An 8,081-nucleotide genomic window follows, 5' to 3' on the forward strand; every position below is an offset into this window, starting at 1 on the left:
CCCCTCCCCTCCCTTCACACCTAGGGGCTCAGGGAAGGTGATAGCATAGTTCCCAAATTCCACAGAATGGCTGGGCTCCGAAGAGTCGCCAACAATAGATAGGAGCGCTCGGTGGGAGAGTCGCCATATCTTACCCTCCCCCACCCGAATGGAAGCGAGAGGCAAGCGCTGTTGCGGAAACCGTGTGCGAACGAAAACGCCAAAACGCCAGAGACGGAAACGCCAGAAGATCGCCGAATCCCGATTGCCCGACTTGCTTGGTTATTGGTTGTCGAACGCGCGTGAATTTTAGGGACGAAAATCTGGTTTAACTATAGGAGGATATGGCTAGCTTTCTACGGCCTTTCCCTCTCTGGTTTAAAACGCGAACGTAGGAGGATTCTACCGTGGCGTAAGAGAACGACGTTATTGCGGACGGTAATAATCCTACTGTGGCGTACTGGCGTTAGAAAACGGCGTGTTTGCGAACGGCGGCGGCGGGGACCGTAGCGGCTACGGGAGTTTTACTCTATCCTATACTAGGCTCGTGTAAAACTAAAAAGACTCAACAGCTGACAATGACCGAAAAACACAAAACGTTTAAATGAGTTTTGAAATTTATATTTTTATTGACCGAAAAACATAAAACGTTTAAATGAATTTTTAAATTTATATTTTTATTGACCGAAAAAAACAAAACGTTTAAATGAGTTTTGAAATTTATATTTTTATTTAAAAAAAACAACACGTTTAAAAATTTACTTTGAAATTTTACGTAAAAGAACATTTAAACAATGGGCCACGTCGACGTCGACCTCAGATTCCACACCAGCAAGTCGTTCCCCGCATCTTATAACTGTTTCTCCACTCATGAATGCAAACGAATTGAAATAAAGAGTAATCTTTAAAAACTAAATTATTTATCTCGCTTTCCTTTCTCTACTTGAGTTTAATTAATCTAAGCCTAATTAACCACCGGATTTGCATCTCGCTCCGCTCAAGTATTTGTTGAAAATTCCGTTTTCGGTTTTTGCAACGTCCTAGTTATAATTCAAATAAATGAGAATATTATAAATTAAGTAGTTACAACAGTGAGTTAGACGTACTATAACAATGCACAATTGAATTTAACCCTTTTTATAGTACAAGTTTATCAGTTGAATATAATACGAAGCAAATTTTAATGAAAGAAATATCTACAGATGGTATTTGTATTTTTCTCGCTTACGAAATACTTGCCGCATCTTTAACGCTCATTTTATTTCAACACTCGTAGACTTCCAGTTGACGTTGTGACACATACCGCATGAAAATGACCAATACCGTCCAATTTACAATATCATATAATGACTCGCACACCCAGGAAATCATTGACTGCGTTAGAAATCGTAGATATCCAAATATCCACACCAAATGTATTTACAAGAAGCAAAAACCTTACCATCAACAAAGCACAGAGAACCACGTGACTAACCGACATTTCTTAAAGCAATAAACGTTAAATTATCGCTTTTGCATTAACACAACTATATATAGGTCGATAATAAAACCCGTAAATAAATAACAAAAAACTAACAAAGTGGACCACCCACAGGGTCTACCCTTTAACCCTCTTATCTCGGCTGACTGCGCTAAAACAAGATTTGACCTTTAAAATTGCATACGTAAAAAATTTAGACTTCAAAAACCATTAATATACTCTTCCGATAAGCTGAGTTTATAATTTTCAAAAAAGCGTAACATCTATCGGTAGATCTGTGGTAGAACATTCGCCTGTCGTGCAGAAGGACTCGGGTTCGAAACCTGGGTGGCGCTATAGTTTATAATCAACATAGAATACGCTACATTAGAATCACTTCGATGCAATAATTTAAATGGAACACGAAATTTCGTTCTATTTTATAACAAGATTAAATCAACATAACTTCATTCGTAAAAAAACCAGATTAGGCCTTCATAAATTCATTCATAAAAAAATTCAAGACTTTATTACCTATTATGCTTACGATGAGTGTCTTATTTTCAAGCCGCTAGGCAGCTGTCAGTAGTTCTGTGGTAGAGCGCTTGACTGCCAAGCCGAATGGCCTGGGTTCGAAACCTGGGTGGCGCGTTTGTTTTGAATCAATAGAGAAAACGCCAAATTAGTATTTCTTCGATGCAATAACTTCAATTTCAATTCTATTTCAATTAATCCAAAATTTCGTACTCTAATAAATACGCTTCCGATAAAGCTGAAGGTCTAACTTTCAATGAAGCGTGTCGGTGGTTCTGTGGTAGAACGTCCGCCTGTCAAGCAGGCGGTTTCGGGTTCGAAACCCGCCCGATGCGATCGCAAATTGGTACTAAGACGAATACCGTGAACAATTGGTGGAAACCCTGCCATTGGACGTTGAGAGGTTGCCATAACACTCAGCACTCGGTCCGTCCCAAAATTTAATAAGAAGGAGTTGGAGAATACGCACCCGTAACAAACGTAGCGACGGTGGGTGTTAACGAAAAAAAAAAAACTCAACGCAATCGCAAATTTATGCGTTAACGCTCACCGTCACACGGTGGTTTTGCCAACCTTTAAACTGCTAAAACGCGTTCGGAGGCCACACACACACCCACACACCCACAGACGGACACGCTGGTTGTATAACCCCTCCTAGGAGGAGCAGGTCACTTCCTTGATTAACGACGCACCTCTTTGAAAGATTAAATCCGATTTCATCGTGATAATTTTGTTTAAATTCAATTTAATCACGATTCTGTTGATTAAATCACGTTTAATCGTGACTAGAATGTTTAAACCTGATTTAATCATGATTAAATGAAAAAATCTGATTAAAATGATTAAATCCCGATTGAAACGATTTAATAATGATTAGTATGATTAAATCGCAATTAGAAATTTGATTGTGAATCAGAATGATTGTATTGGTGAATGGAATGATTACAATTGTGCGTGATTAGAACGAGCGGATTAGAATAATGTTACATAAAAACAAAGTAGTTCTTATTACAATGTTACCTTAATTACTAAGCTGTGATAACTCGTGTAACTAAGCTGTGATTACTTGTTACAAAGCTGTGATGTTTTCGGATGTTTTAAATAAAATGCGATATTTTTTTTTATCATTTCAATCAAATACATTTGCGATAGAACCATCAATATTAATAATTAATATTAAATTATCGTACTTTAGTTTTGATTTTAATTATAAAATCTCGATTCGATCTGGTTAAATGATTTAATCCTGATTAAAAATAAGACCCTGATTAGAATGATTAACTCTGGTTTAAATTATGATTAGATTGATTAATCGTGATTAGATTTTCTAGTCTTGATTACCCTGATTTAATCACGATTAACCTGATTTAATCATTTTACTATGATTAAGACGCACCCAAAATGGAAGTGACCTGCCCCTCGGTTAAATCTAAGCGTTGAAAAAGAACGATGAAGGATTAAAGTACAAGAATTGTTAAGGCTGGAATTGTTTCACTTGTTTGAAACCATGTGAAGGAAACTGTGAATAATTTCCTTATGAAGTGCCGAAGTATTTCAGTAGGTAGAAATTGTCAGTTGATCAAACAGTAATGTTTTTCGCGACCGTTAGTAACCAACAACAAGTCAATTTCGCGTTCTTTGGGTACTCTCCTCTCACTGACGTATCGCGGGAAGACTTCTATTTCGTATGCAAACACGTTGATGGATAAATTGTTAACCTCCTCGAACCTTTTAAGTTTGTGGGAGTTTAATTCAAACGGAAAAGTTATTCCCGAAACGTCAATTTCGTGAGCGAACTCTCGATATTGGCTTACACGGTTAGGATGATTTTCGGCAGGATGAAGACGGGGTATTATCGACCATAAAAAACACTTATTGTCCACTGACTGGACGTTCACGAGAGCTCTTTTCTTATCAAGACCGTCTGGTAACAGGAAAAAAATGGCTCCACCTACGAGCGGTAGGTACTGGATAATGTTGACCTGAAGAAATAGGATTCTATCTAAAATCCAACCGCTACCTCTATTTTCATACTCCGCCATAGATTCGGCAATTTTCTTTATGCTAGAATCTATTTGACCCAGAATAACGTCTGAAATCAAAGTGTATCCTCTAAAATATGGAGTAGATTCAGCTTCAGCTTCAGAGTTAGCGAGTTGACGAGTGTATCGAGTCCGAATGGTTAAATACCATTTTATGCCGGCTTTCTGCGTGAGTTTATTCCGGAGGTAGTTTTCCAAGATTTCAAGGTGCTGGTTAATGAATAACGTAGGGTCCGTAACGTCATCAGGTGCTGTGATTCGAACGGCGAAGATAGCGTCGCCTAACGCGTTTATTTCTTCTAACTGTCCAGGTTGATAAACTTCGGGTTGGTCTGCTTCAGGATGGTTTCCTGGCCCCGGATTATCTTCTACGATGGGTGGGACGTCGTGTTGGGGGGTGGTGGTTGAACTGGCACCAGTTGTTGGTCTGGCGGTTGAAGTTCGGTGTCTTTTAAGGTATCTAAATATTCGGATATACCCTCGTCATCTTCGCTAAGAAGTTCGGGGACTTCGTCGTTTCGTGTAGCACCGTCTGTCTTTGGTCCCGTGGTTTCTAGGGTATCCAAATATTCGGGTATTCCTTCGTCATCGTCGCTAAGAAGTTCGGGGACTTCTTTGCTTCGTGGTGGGACGTTTAATGAAAACTTACCAGCACGAAGTATTTTTGGTTCATTAGGAATTGGAGACGCAGATCTTTTGCGACGTACAGTGAGGAGTATCGGTACATCTTGACCAGAAGTAGTAGATACCCTAGGTAAAATCTGTGGTGGTCCGACGGATCTCGATGGGTCGGTAACCGCGGACGGTGGCATGAACCCCGATGGGTTGGCAACCACGGACGTGAACCCCGATGGGCCGGAAACCACAGACGGTGGCGCGAACCCCGATGGGCCTGCAACCGCGGACGGGAACCCCGATGGGCTGGCAACCACAGACGGTGGCGCGAACCCCGATGGGCCTGCAACCGCGGACGTGAACTCCGATGGGCCGGCAACCGCGGACGGTGGTGCGAACCCTGACGGCTCGTTAACCTCAAGTCGACTTTGAATAACCGTGGGTGGTAGTGATACAGAGGGGACATGTGTCCGACTATGACGGGTTAAATTATCCTTTCGCGTAAAATACTTGTCACAAACCGAACATTTAAAAGAACTATTACCGTGCTTGGACTGAAAATGTCGATCGAGGCCCCATTTATTGGTGAAAGATGAAGAACAAACGATGCAAGCGAACATGGTCACGGAGATTTGGTGAATACCCTAAGTTGACCCTCGCTCCCTCCTTATATAGAAAGAGCACTCGGATACTCGTTTCCGATTGTATCCGGCGATATGTAAATATGCCTGAATTTGTTTCCGATTGAATATTTCCTACTATAGTAGTTAGCATATCTTGTTTCCGATTTAATATACTATTATAGAAGTTACAGATGCTTGTTTCCGAAAGAGTATTTCCTACACTATATTAGCTTCTATTACTTGTTTCACGCGCGTCCGTTTCCAGCTACAGGCAGTAGCGGCGCTAAGGGTGGGCTGAAGTGGGCTTTAGCCCCCTGCATTTCTGAGAGGGGCCACATATTTAGGGCCACATATTTATATTTAAGAGGCCACATATTTGAAATTTCTTTATGTTTTTATTGCCAAGTAAAGTTTTTCGGGGGGAAAAATCTTTAAAAAACAATTCGTTTACTCAAAAAGATAGTAGACCATAAACAGATAGATTCGGGAGGCGAAGGGAGCGGAAATGGAGAGTAAGTTTAATGAATAATTGAAAGAAAAGAAAGGGGCTTGAGGGAATTTCGGGAAATACCCCAGCGGGCATGCACGTCAATGCTCGGATACAAGCTCAGAAGGGGGTCCAGTAAACGCGACGATAGCCACAACAATAAAACGACCTTGCTCTTCTCGCTTCCTGGAAAATTCTGCGGTTTTTCGATTTCACCACTTTTGCGAAATATGGTCAATGCCAGGCTCGACCGCTAAGCTGCTTTTTTTAAAACATTTCTTTCCATTTCGTCTTGAGCTCCAGAACGAGGCAGGTCTATTTTGAAAGTCTTCCTCGAATTTTAAGTTTTTAGGCTTTCTGTTCTATTATTTTGGCAAGAGCGGACTTCTACCTCCTCGAGGTTTAAAGAAGCCCTAATGCGCTTGTTTAAAATATAAACACTTAGCTAAATGACTAGTTGATAGTTTAATTTTATTTCAAATTATTTCAACAGCCTTTTAAAGGCTAATTAACTATTAATAATTAATTTTTCCAAAAAGCATTTTTCAGGGCTAGCTAACTATTAGTAGATATATATTTTCCAAACCGCCTTTGTCAAGGCAAATTACTATTATTAGTTATTTTTCTAATATCTTAGAAACTTAGTCTTATTATTTACTAAGATAAATATTCCTCGAGAATTAGAAGGATTTTAGAGATACATTTTAGATAATTATATCCGGTAAATTTAACTATTTAAGTATTGACAAATTAAAAAAAATTGTAGAAATGAGTGGGAGAAAATTTCCGTCCGGAAGCCAAAGTCGCAAAAAGCGAAAAGCCAGTCAAGAATTTTTAAATTCTCAAAAAGGGGCTCTAAATAAGTACTTCAAAACATCAATTCCAGTCTTAGAACAAACTCAATTAAATGCAATTGCGAACAAACTTGACTTACCAACCACTACTGAATCTTTAAAAAATCAACTTTCCCACAACGAAAACAAATCGCTAGAATCCGAACCAAAACAAAATAACACTGACAATAAAATAAGCTTCTTGAAGGGCGCTATAGATGTTATAAATAAACATTCTATGTTGCAAACGAGCCAAAATGTTTTCGATAAAGTTGTAGAAGGCATTGAAGAATCAATTATTGATAATATCTTAATAGGAGCTCCTAGTAGAAGTGAATCAAACAATTCAAATGACATTGCACTTTCATTTGTCGCTTCCAGGAATTCCCGAGAACTCCATGAGAATAGCAGTATCGTGCACCATTTAACTCCTGCTCTATCTGATTTAAATGCAACTCAAATTATTCCTGACATTAGTATCGACATGGATTCTCCACTCGCTCAACCAAGGCTCTTATCATTTCCCCAAACGATTATTAGGGGTCAAAAACGAAGTTTCAATAGTATTTATTATGTAAAATATCCCTTTTTGGAATATTCTGTAGAAAATGACATGGTATACTGTCGTCATTTTCCAAGCAGTGGTAAAAAAACATATTTCACAACTGGATTTAAAAATTGGAAAAATATGAATGAGAAATTTCACGAACATTTTACTTCCGAGAAATCGACCCACCAATTAGCGGAAACGAAGTACATACATTTTTTACAGTCTAAGAAACGAGGAGCTATAACTTCACAGATAAATAAGCAACACCGTTTAGATACTATTCGAAACAGATAAGTTTTATCCGCCCATGTGCAAATTGTTTTAACATGCGCTCAACAGGATATCGCGTTAAGAGGGCATCGAGAGAACGACGATCAGCAAAATCGTGGAAATTTCATTGAAATCCTAGAATTGTTAAAGCGCATTTCACCTGACTTAAAGAAAAAAGTAGATAGCATGCCCAATGTAGCAAAATATACCCACGGATCAATACAAAACGAGCTTATTAACACTAGTGGTGCACTTGTTCAAAGAATGATTATTCAGGATATTAATGATTCGGGTGGTTTTTACGCAATAATTGCTGACGAAACTAGGGACAAAGGCGGTGTAGAACAACTAAGTGTTTGTGTTCGATTTACCACCACTAAGGGAGAGGTTCTTGAAAGGTTTTTGTCTTTTGTTGATTTACATAAATTTGACGCTGAATCTTTATCTTCCGCGATTATTAATATTCTTTTATCAAATGGGTTAAAAATATCAAACTGTGTAGCGCAAACATATGACGGAGCGAGTGTAATGAGTGGAAGTAAGTCGGGAGTGAACATTAGGATTAAGGATGCTGTGGGTGGGATGTGTCCATATGTGCACTGTTACGCCCATCGCCTAAATTTAGTTTTGGTGGATACCTGCAAGAATGTACCAATAATTCGTGAAACACTTTTTTTGTTACAGGCAAT

Source organism: Leiobunum rupestre, chromosome 8 (genome assembly GCF_980474605.1).
Source record: "Leiobunum rupestre chromosome 8, qqLeiRupe1.1.hap1, whole genome shotgun sequence".
Taxonomy (NCBI): Eukaryota; Metazoa; Arthropoda; class Arachnida; order Opiliones; family Sclerosomatidae; genus Leiobunum; species Leiobunum rupestre.